Source organism: Apodemus sylvaticus, chromosome 5 (genome assembly GCF_947179515.1).
Source record: "Apodemus sylvaticus chromosome 5, mApoSyl1.1, whole genome shotgun sequence".
In the NCBI taxonomy this organism is placed as follows: Eukaryota; Metazoa; Chordata; class Mammalia; order Rodentia; family Muridae; genus Apodemus; species Apodemus sylvaticus.
This window is the reverse complement of record NC_067476.1, coordinates 124,123,806-124,135,881: the sequence shown is the minus strand read 5'-3', so window position 1 is coordinate 124,135,881 and position 12,076 is coordinate 124,123,806. Positions and strand designations below refer to the sequence as shown.

General features: G+C 39.6%; 1 protein-coding gene and 1 pseudogene across 11 annotated transcripts in view; both read right to left on the bottom strand.

The window, feature by feature from the left end:
* Nucleotides 1-12,076, bottom strand: part of Macrod2 (mono-ADP ribosylhydrolase 2) — a 2,114,706-nt gene that overhangs the window by 1,353,391 nt on the left and 749,239 nt on the right. The gene's annotated exons all lie outside the window — the stretch shown is intronic.
* The window catches only part of LOC127686430 (zinc finger CCHC domain-containing protein 9-like), a 42,717-nt pseudogene continuing 31,114 nt past the window's right edge, over nt 474-12,076 (bottom strand).

The following is a 12,076-nucleotide window of genomic DNA, read 5'->3' as shown; positions in this document are numbered from 1 at the left end:
TTTGTTTAGAGGTGAATTTTGAATCATAATTTACATTTATAATGATGACTGCCAAGTTCAGATATAGTGGCACTTAGTTATTTCAAAGTTCCATCTGTTAAAATATGCTCTTAGGCGTATTGTCTGTCTTCTCATCTCAGTACTCTGGACGCTGAAGTAGAGTTATTAGTTTGAAGCCCAACCTGGGCTACATAGAATCTGTTTCAAATACAGACAGACACACAGGCAGACACAGACAGGCAGGCAGAGACAGACAGACAGATAGACAGACAACACACACACACACACATCTAGAGAGTATAATTAATTACCCTGTACTCCTTGATAGATAGATTATAGGCAGCCTGCCCCCATCGAGGTCAGGGTGGTGTCTATAACACAGGCTTGCCTCCATAGGTGCCCAGCTTTAATCTCTAAATGCTTAATTTGTAAAGTGACCTTGAGGTGGTAATTAACAACTGTACCAATTCTTATCAAAATTTAACAACTTTGGGCACTTTCATTTTAGTTGTCTGTGGTTTGGGCACATCCAGAACATCTTCATAGTCTGTATTCATTCCCTTTGCCCAGAAACCACCTGTGGTGATCCAATCTGAGTTCTGATTTTCAGGGCAATCTTTCTTTAAATGTTCCACAGAGCCACAGAGTTTACAGCCACCAGCAGCAGCATAGACTCCTTTGGTATTATCAGGGCAGGATCTGGACAGGTGTCCCATTTCTCCACAGGCAGACAAAACATTTTGCAAAAGGAAATTCACCAAGCGCAGGATCCTCATTGCTCATCTCGTGCTCCATGCACCCGCAGCTGTAACAAATGCTGGTGCCCATGTCCTGACTCTCTAGTACAGCTGGGCAGTCGGCAGTTCCATGGCCAGGCTGGTGAAAGTGGAAACATACCATTGCATTCTCCTTTGCCACCCGTCTCTTTAGCTGCCTTCCTTCTACAAGGCCACTGCAATTCGTTCCCTTACTTCTCTGCTGTTGGCTGCTATCAGCTCTCCACTGTGAAGCATCTGTGAGCTCTGTTTCGGGTACTCTGCGAATCCATTCACATCTTCATTCAAGTATTCTTTTCCTTTTGTTCTTTTTGCGTTTTGCTTGAGGTGCGTGTTTCTAAGGGACAGCCCACTGCTGTGACATTGCTTATGATTTGGAAGGTTTTGGTTTGCTCTCCACTGACCCCTTCTTCGTGTCTTCCCATGATGTTGCTGACAAGGGTCTCTTACTACTTGAATTAGTAACTCTAGCCCACCTGGCCACGGTTGGATCAGAGGTACTTTCCTAATCCCTTCTGAATCCTCCAGAGCAGCTGAGACCTTATCTGGCTTTTCTTAGGGCCTATGGCAATATGGTTCCTGCCTTCTGGAGAAAGCATGCTGTCTTGGTTGCTCATATTGGTGGTTCTGTGTTGGGATTTAGAAATGTGAAATTATGACACTTAAAAAATATTTTTTGATGTAGATATCTGGCCAATCTTACAGTGCACACTGAGGCATATATAGGTGCATCTTTTAATGCATTGCTTTTAAAAAGAAATGTCCTTTGTTACTCATTAAAACTGAAGAAATTGAGCAATGTAGTATTCATTTGGTTTTTATCATAAATGGGCCATGCGTGTATAACATAGGGTAAATACACACATATACATATTCAAACAAATGAGGCTGTACATATTTTTCTACAAGTAAAAGCCCAGAGCAAAAGCCACTGCTAAGCACGTGCTCCCCGCCTGAGCTGGACCAGCTAAGCAAGCCTGAAGCTGAGAATGTAAGTGAATTAAAACAAATTTTATGAATTTTAAAATAGACTATTTCACCAGGCATGGTGGATTGCACCATCATACAAGCACACATAAGGCTGGAGCAGAAATACAGAAATGAATCCGAGCCCAGCCTGAGCCCTCAGTGAAATCCCACCTGAAACAAAACAAACCCTACAATCTTTAATAATAAAAAATGATAATACAGCATGGGTACCTTTCAAAGTTATCATTGAGGTAAAAGTGATTTTGATATATATCATAGTATGAAAAAGAACATGAAATGTCTCAATATGCCACCATTCTAATAAATATATTTTTGTTTTGTTTTGTTTTTGTTTTTGTGGTGTGGTGGAGGGCTTTTTTTTTTCCGACAGATCTCACTATGTATTTATTATTTATAGGCCAGGCTGACTTAGAACTAACACAAATCTGTAGATCTCCTTGTCTTTGTCTCCCACTATAGCCAACCCTTACGTTAACCTTTATAAACAGAAAACAACATGCACAAGTGGGTACTTTGCAGCCTCTTTACTCTAAAAGTTCTTGCAAATCTCATTGTAACTCTGTGACTCAGAAAGTCACACCTACTGTGACTGCTTGTCTGTCATTACCTACCTACTTATCTTTCATAGAAAGAGGTAGGATGCAGCTACACCCTCTGATATTTAACTGCCTTAGTTAGATTCTCTATTGCTCTCATAAAACGCCATGACTAAAGCACCTTGGGGAGGAAAGGGTTTATTTCATTTTATAACTCTAGGGTCGCACTCTATCACTGAGGGAACTGACACTGAAGCCACAGAGAAAGGTTTTTACTGTTGCTCATCATGGCTCCACAAGCAGTTTCTTATGTAACCCAGGACCACCTGCTCAGAGGTGGCACTGCCCACAGTGGGCTGGGCCCTCCCACATTAATCATTAATTTAAAAAAAATGTTCTCAAAGTCTTGCCTACGGGCCAGTCTTATGGAAGTTCTCCCTCAATTAACCTTCCCTACTTGCATATAGGTCTAAGTCTGCATCAAATTGTCAAAATCTAATCAGAAAAAAATGCTGGTATATCTTTCCACATGAGTAAAATTTCTTTCCTTTTTTATATATCATAGTATTCCCATATTTAGAAACCCTATACTTTATAATTCTTGGACTTATTTGTCATAAAATAAGCTAGAGTAAACATTCTGAAAAAGCACCTTAGGTAACGAAGCCAAGATATACTAAAGAGATCTCAGAGTATTGCTATATTATTCCCAACTAAGGGCCTCTATTCATGGGTTTCAAGGATGTCATCAGATAGAATCTGAATCATTCACAAAAATTACTTTCAAAATCCTTTCCAAGCAGTGTAAAGAGTGACACCCCTGCTTCTCCTGCACCAGGAAACCAGACTCCAGAAAAGAAAGTGAAGTTCCAGTGGAGGCTAAGAGACAGTTTTGTTATGTCTTTAGTCTGCGCTCTATAGACAGCATCAGTTGTAACTGAAATCTCCTGCATGTAAAGGATGAAAAGGTCAGCCAGGATTTTGTTTCAAGTGAGATCATGGAGGGCTGACAGGACAGAGCCTACTTAGCAAACCTTATCTCACTCCTGTTGACCTCCTGTAACAAATCTCCTAGCAAACTAGCTCTTGGCTTTGCACTTTCCCTATGGGAGGATGGGGCTGGGTGGGGGCAGGGAGGCTCTAAGCTCTTTAAAGAAGACCACAGTTCTTTGCTACATACCCTTAAGGAGCAATCAGAGTGTGGCATAAACAGCTGCTTACATTTTTCTCACTCTTTTCTGCATATTCGATGATCAATGTTGGCAAAATCACATTTGAAATGTAAAACTTATTTGGGAGAAAGCAGATGACAATGTTTCGCAATGATTGTTAAAATGTATGGACTATCACCGCAATATACATTCAACTTTGAGTCAAACTGTCTGTATCAATTACACCTTATTACAGATGACAAATCAAATATGCTTGCTGACTGAGACTGTCATATGTGCATGGTTAGAGGTCAGAAGCAGATGATCTACGTGAGTCCTTTACCTCCTTGGAAAGGACCTGTGATTCTGTCACTCCTCCAGGGACAGCTTTTCTCAGGCCCTTGCAATGTACTGCTCCTCCAAGCTGTCTCTGCTACCACACTGTCCTGCTATCTCTTTGTAAAAATACGTATTTTGGGATATTTTGGGGACAGGTGGAAAACTTTGGCAACCTGGGAGTTCAAAAACCATATTCAACAATGAAATGGGAATAAAAGTAATTTGAAAATGTGACATAGGAGTAGGCTATGTGTCCCAGAGTTTCTAAGTATCTTAGGGGACTAAGACAGGATGACAGGGACCGGAGCCCTCCTGCAACCCAGGGATCTACTTTAGCTTTCATATACACAAGCAGCAGGTTCAAGCTCTCACTTCCTGGTCCCCTGGTCTCACCTCCACCGAACACATGACAAGTCTCTTTTGTCTCGTTCTGATAATTAGTCTCTACAGGTTTAAAAGTGAATGCAACTCACCTTCTCTTAGAAGTTGAGCATGAACAAAGACACTCTGGACCAGACAAAGAAAATAATGACAACTTCCTTGAGACCAAACTCTCCCTCGAGGAGGAAATAACCGAGGATATTAAGCAGGGTGTAAGTCTTGTTAATAAGTAACTTGTGGTATCTGAACTTGGTCTGGCACAGATAGCCAGTCTTCATTATTCCAGATGCTGGGAAAACACATGCTGTCTCGAGACAAGATGTCAGTACTTCAGAAAATAGCAGTCTATTTTCATAGTATGACTTCTGAGTGAACTAAACAGTGTCTTGATAACATGGAGACTTTTTAGCCATGTAAGAAGACATCTTCTCCAAACTCTTTCTATACCCCATTATGTAACATCGAACAGAAACTGAATCATGCTTTCTTTGGCTGCTCAAAATGTGATGTTCTTTACTTTCTTAATAAAGAGAACCCTTTGACAACAGCTGAGGATCTCCCTAGCATGTATTTCTGGGATTGAACTCTACAAAATAATTAAAACTAACAACAATAAGACATCTTGATTACTACCACTAATATCCAAAAGCAAATACACATATCTAAACCAGGAGCCACGTGGCAAAGGCATCTTAGATATAAGAGAAAAGCTTTGAATGCAGTGGCAAGGATAGTTTGCAGATCAAGTAAAGGTTTACTGCTCTTAAACTCAGCCTCTGACTCCCTTGAAGACACAAGGGACTGCTGGGATTCCACGATGTTATCTAGGACCACAAGTCAATGCTGAAGATGGAAGTAAGGTACTAACTATCAAATATAACTCAGGAGATAGAGTCAAGAAGATCATGAATAGAGTTTGAGGCCAGATTAGGCCACAAAGAGAGGCTTTCTCTCAACAAGATGATAATATATAATCATAAAATACAGTGGAAAAATAGAAATAAAACTGCACCTCAGTAAGAAATTTAAACAATTCTACAGCAGTTTAAGTTGAAGCTATTTGGGGAAGCCTTTCACTATAGCCCTCTGTTAGAATACACCTATACCGTTGTACAAAGTAGGAGGGGACCACAGGGCTACATATGAGAGATAGTTTGAAGAGGACTGCCCACAGAGCACCTACAAGTCTCAGGAGGTCCTTGGAATATGGCTCATTTGAGTTCATCTCAGCAGAGTGAGACATTTCTTTTTTTTTTAATTCCACTTGATAGATGATCATTTAAACAAGAATGGACAGATATAGGAATTGATAGGATAAGTGCTCCAATCAGAATAATTAGCCCAGGATGAGCACTTACCTTCAGATCAACATCCAGCATCAGTTCAGAATTTTAGAGAAGTGTTTCCACTGGTCCTATGTATGAATTCTGCATATAAGTATATGGATGTGTGGGTTGTAGGGGAGAGAAAAGAGAAATAGTTCATATTTGTAGCATGGTACCAGGTAGAATTGTACTAATATAATGGAGAAGATAACTAAAATGTATGCAGTCTGTTTTGTTCTAAGTTGAAAATGCTTTTAGTGAAAATCTATAGTAGTTGAATTTTCTTTCTTCTCAGAAAAAAAAATATGTCATAGAACATCCCTGCCCCCAGGCCCCATGTTCTCATTTGTAATGATATACTGTATGTAAAGTTATATTACCAGCACATGCAATTTTCTAACTGCTTGATGCTTGATGTCACAAAATTATAACTAAGAGCAGCATGCTCTGAAGCCTGGGACTATTATTTCAGCAACAATGAAAGCGTGTAATAAAGGACTTTAATTTTAATGACAGCTTGGGTGCAAGCTGTTAGAAAAATCGAGTATATGTTTTCCTAACCAGGTAACCCAATCCGGACTCCCCTCCAAACAGCTCCCTTTTCCAACTTATTCTGGATTTTAATTATTCAATTTAATTCAACAAGCATTAAATTATCAAATGCCCTCTCTATGTGAAGCACTGTAGTGGATTCCATAGCAATTGGATACCAACACTTCCACTCTTGGGGGACACAGTCTAGCAAGAAAGAGAAATGCCTGTTTAAACAACTTTAATAAAAGGTATATTATGAGGAGTGCTGAAATGAGGCCAAATGGAAGTGTCATAAAGAGCAGAGAGGGACATGTGAGGCATCTTAGCAAAGGAGAATTCTGGAGAAGCACTAACAAATACCGAAGTGGGAAAACACAACACGAAGGGACCTCCAATCCCTATCAGGCAAGTATGATGGGACATGCTAAGATGGAAAAAAATAAGGATGCAGACATGACTTCAAAGATGGAAAATGTATGGAAAGAACAGGAGGGAGAAATTTAGGCCAATATTGCTGCCTGACTGGACACAGGAGACAGGAAGAACATGCCCAGTTTACTTAATGGGACTGGTTATACATTATCTTGTCACTACTCAGTGTAGCTATTTTTTTTTTCAGGACTTTCCTTTACTACTTCAGAGACCAAAGGCTGGATTCACTTGATTTCTTTCTTCTTTTCTTTTCCGTTTCTTTTCTTTCCTTCCTTCCTTCTTTCTTTTATTCTTTCTTTCATCTCTTTAACTTAACAGCAGTTAAGTTCTCTCTTACTTCCAAAACCTTTTTTGCTCAAGCACAGGAGAAAACAGAATACCAAGAAATTATTTCCAAAGAGATCAGTGCTTTAAGATGACTGATGTAAGTTAGTACACACAAAGCATCCTTCCCTTGTCCTTAGAGCATGGAAAGTCCAATGAAAAAATGCTCATGTTAAGCCACCACTCTACAATTTTCCAACTGTGCTTTCTTGGCTCTATTTCTTGTGTGTTATGGTTAAAAATATATGGTAGAGAAAAATCAGGAATTCGTGGTGACTCTAATTGTTAAAATTGATTGATATTGTTTGGCAACTTGGCAAGAGTCAGAATCACACAAGACCCAAGCTTCTGTATTGGATGTCTATAATGGATGCTCTAGATTAAGTGACTGTCTTAGTGTCCCTTTTCAATTGTTGTGATAAAGCACCATGACTAAAGTAACTTCTAGAAGCAGGGATAATTTGGACTTCTTATTACAGAGGGTAAGAGTCTATCATGGTGTGGAAGTGGTAGGCATGGTGGTTAGAACAGCAAGGTGAGATCTCACAACCTTAACTGCAAACAAAAGGCAGAAAGAACAAATTCAAAATGGCCTAAGTCTTTAAGCTTGCAAACCCCACCTTCAGTAACACACATTGTCCAACAAGGATAAACCTCCTCAGCTCCCATAATCATTGTCATTAGCTGGGGACCAAGCATTAACATGTCTTATTCAAACTACCATACTGAACCTCTGGACATGTTTATGAGTAATTATATAGATTAATTGAAGAGGGAAGACATACCTTTGCTGTGAGGAGTACCACCTCATGGGCTGGGATCCTATACTAAATAAAGAGAATAAAGTGGGCTGCATATTAAAATTAAATGTGTGCTTGTTGACTGTGTGTACAATGTATCCTTCTGCTCTAGGTTCAGCAGTCAGGCCTTTCCCAACTAGGGCAGACTATTCCCTGGGACTGTGAATCAAGGGAACCCTTTCTTAAGGAGTATCTTTCTTTTGTTGGGGTATTTTATCATAATAACAGAAAAAGTTAATACAGTGACCAAGATAAGATAGAGATATAATGTTCAGACACTGGCACACTCTTGAAGAGTGCCCCAGCAACATCCTTCCTTCAACTAGGTGACAACTCCTTCTGTTTAAACCACCTTTGAAACTCAGTTCAAGCAAGAATTTATAATGGACTAACCTATGAATGAATTTTAACCTAGCCTTTTGACCTGTTCTCTTGTAAATATTGCTGCCTTCATAAAACTTTGGGGCATAGTTCCATTTCAAACAGAAATAGGTGGTTTAAGGGGTAAGGTACATGCTTCATGAGGACTACTAAAGTTGCCAGCTAGGTTAAGCTCTGATTGCCAGGGTTTGTAAATTTCCAGTAAATTGTTTGAAAATTGGCTGCCTTTCCTTCTCTACCTCATTCTTTTTCTTCTGACTAGGAACAGCTCCCTCAAAAACTAACCTCAAATCCTTAAAAAAAAAAAAAAAAGTACTACTCAGCATATTATTAGAGAATCACAACTAAAGCCAGCTAGACTAGGTGACGACAGGGTGTTAAGATACATGTGTAGGACTACATGAGGAGGAGGAGGAATCACTCAGATGGTGCTATCACTGTGACTCTTCAGCACCTTCTCTGAAAATTATGAACCATGTAAAGATAGAAAAATTATAAGAATAGGTTATAGAGAGTGAAGATGATACAATATTACACATATCAGAAGAAATACTCAGGCAGATTATTGCAAAACATCATTGACTGAGATGAGTGTATATTTCTTAAAGTGAATGCTACATAACATTCCAAGGTAAAGGCTTCAATTGACCTAGAAAGTTTACCTGCTCTACTGCCCCAGATACAACTTGCAGTTCTGTGATATGTATATAAATCAAGAGGATTCAGGAAGAAATAGCAACTAATATAATTCCTTTAATAGTTATGCACTGTTAGAAACACATACAAAGATTTAACATAGTTCTGTTGAATTATGCAACACTACTAGACCTGTCTTAGGTAGAAGAAAAGAACACATGTGAACTTCCTCTGAGATGCCTTTCATGACTACTCCAATTCCCACAACTCTGGATTAGGAAAAAGATGAGCACTCAGAACGGGACATGTTCATCTGCCCACAGGTTCACTTCCCTATAGTGTGCATTACTATGCCCTGTCTTTTAAACTAGACTGTAATTCCCCCTAAGCAGAAGTCCTGGTGCTTTGCAAAGTGCTTTGCTGTAGGAGACTGGTTTTCTAGGGTTTGAGACTGAAGCTCAGGAGATTTCCCAGGAAATGATCTTGAGGAAAACAGGTGTGGTAGAAGTGAAAGAGAACTGAGCAGAGAAAGAAGCCAGCTTGAGATGGTCTCACAGCTTCTAATAACCTCACAGACAGCTCTGAAACAGATGCTATTCAAAGGCATCCAAAACTGTTGTGAAGGAGGTAGCCGTTTTGATATTTAATCAGCCAGATGTATGACTTGGATATAGGCATCCTCTACAGCAGCATATATTACTCAGACCATTGGAGTTATCTGGGGGAGATGGCACCACTCGGGACAAAATAAATTAATTCTACCAAGAAGTCTTCATATTGTTTCTTGTTTACCCTTGGGTTTTCTGAATGAATGTACAAAGCGTCTAGAGAGTACTTTAGAAAGACTTTCATTAAACATTACTTTTTAAAACACTCTAATATTTTAATTGATAAAATTACATTATCTTGAAAATAAGTTTCTATATTCTAGGTTCTGTAAAATAGTCAATTACCAGGGTCTGAGTAAATTTTGACTGGCTAATCTATCCTCATGCTACTGTGGGTAGTCATGCATTTCTTCATTGCTAATAATTCACCAGTAATTACATTATGAATCATGCTAATTTTAACTTTCTCTTATTTTTTTCCCGTAGACAAAGAAGCCCACGTGACTGTGGAAGAAAGAAAAAGGCTGCCTATTTCAAAGGAAAAATAAATCTCTTCTCCAAAGGCCTTTTTCATGTTGGAAACATTTGATAACAAACTCCAATTTGACTAGGTTTTCAAGTGTAATATTAGATCTATGACTCAGCCTCTTCTGAGCTTCAGAATCCATCTGTAAAGCCAACAGTGGTAGATGCCTTACAGAGTTAAAGTGGGGGTGAATGAGGTCGACTGGCTACTTAAGAGGGCCCAGCCCCATAGCACAAACAGACTGCAGGTTGCTGGTGGAATTTCTGAATCACAGGCACTCAAAATACAAGCAATGCAAGTATAACCTGGATACAGCAGTCAAATCGTCATTGTGATTACTGCAGCTATGTAGATTTAAAGTGGAAGACCTAGAGGAGATAAAGGAGTGAGGTTCTAACAAAGAAAGAGAATGTGCTGATTAGTAAGGATTGTAAAAAAACCAATTATTTATTGACCAACCAAATATTTTGTCTATTAGGGAGAATTTGAGCAAGTCTGATTTTATTCTCATCAAATCTTTATCAAGACCAATCTATAATAAGAAAATTGACTTAGAGTGTACACTTCAGCTTGAATTTCCCAGTTACATTCCATTTTGAGTAGCAGAGAACAGTGGGACTGTTTCTAAGTAATTAAACACCTTGTGCTGCCAGCCTGGCTTGAACACCAGGCTGGGGGAAGGTTTGCATAAGCAGGGAAGCCCAGAGACACCTTCAGGGCTTATGTGCAGCAGTCAGGGGAAACATTAAGTGTGGTCTTGATGTGTGAGTATGTAACTGCAGGAAACCCAACACGATCATTGCATGGGTGTTCTGAAAGGTAAAGGGTATAATGTGTTTAATGCAGAGAACACTTTTTATATATAATTAGGGAAAGATGAAACAAATATTGAGAATGGCAGATGAGAGAGCAACGATTCTGTCTTAGAAAAGAAGTAAAATTGCCATGGACATACTGTCAGCAGCAGATTGCGGTACGTACACTCTGAGCCTGGAATGAAGACATCTAATGATGATTTTCCACTAGAACACATCTGATGACTTTATTCTCCCACTCATAAGCTTGTCTGAACTGAAGCTGACTCTTATGCATTGGGGTTGACAGAGGAACGGAGCTGCTTAATAAGTGAACTTTATTTTTCTTGTTATTATCTCACAGATAAACATGTAGTATAGAATTAAATGAAAGGGGACAGTGCTGTGAATTGGCTTATTTCCTCCTACCTCTTCTTGACTGAGTTTGGCATGCCTAGATTTGGCTCTTTTTAATTTGTATGGATTATTTGTACATGCCATGGTGCACATAGAAAGGTCAGAGAATAACATTTTCAAGTTGGTTAGTCCTTCCATCTCTACATAGGTTCTGGAGAATACACTCACATTGGCAGGTTTGAGAGGCAGGTACTTTTCCATGCTGAGCTACCCAGCCTAGGTTTGACTTTTTGATCTTCTATCACTAGATGAAGCACTAGAATTTTGTGGTCATTTAATTACCAATCCTACACCATCATTCAAGTATAACAGTAGATATTACAAGAGACTCAGCACCAAAAGGATCCATTTTTATCGACCTTAAGCCCACATAATACAAAGTGAGGAAGTTTAAAAGATGCATGCACTCCAAGTGATTTTGAGTGCTCATTGCAAAGCAAGGTGCTGAAAGTTCCTACAGGAACCCAATGGGATGCAGGAAGAACCTGTTGCACTAAACTTCCCTGAAAGTGTCATAAATGCCACACTTTCTCCTCCTACCCGAGAGCCTCCCATACTCACATTTGAGCTGGGCTAAGCAGCTATCTTGGTCAAGAGTTATGAACAACTTGAGGATTCATTTTACAGATAAGGCCGCTAAAAGGATGGGGGGGGGTGGCTTAAAACGTAAACATGAAGAAATAAGGGGTGGAGAGGGAGCAGGAAGTTGTGGGGTGGGCAATGAAATTGAGAGTTGATCTAAGCTTGGCTTGCCTTTCTGCTGCAGCAGAGGTGAAAAAGCCATGTGGCATTCACTACTACCACCTCACTCCTAAAATCAGAAAAAAATAACATGCGTTTTGTAACATCATTATAGTTTGCCTGCTGTTTACTGCCAAAGAACACAACCTCACCCTTATGCCTGACTGGTCATGGGAGGCAGTAAAGCCTCAGATAAACCTTCACTAGTACATGGTGCCATGTGCAAAGTTTTTGAATTTGAACAAGTTACTCAGCATCTCTAGTGCCAGTCTAGGGGGAAATTTGATGGCCAAACGACAGCTGACAGAGATTCAGGCTGGAATAGGGCATGAGTGAGACTTCAGCTTAGTGGATACTCCATCCATGATCAGAACTTTTACTCAGC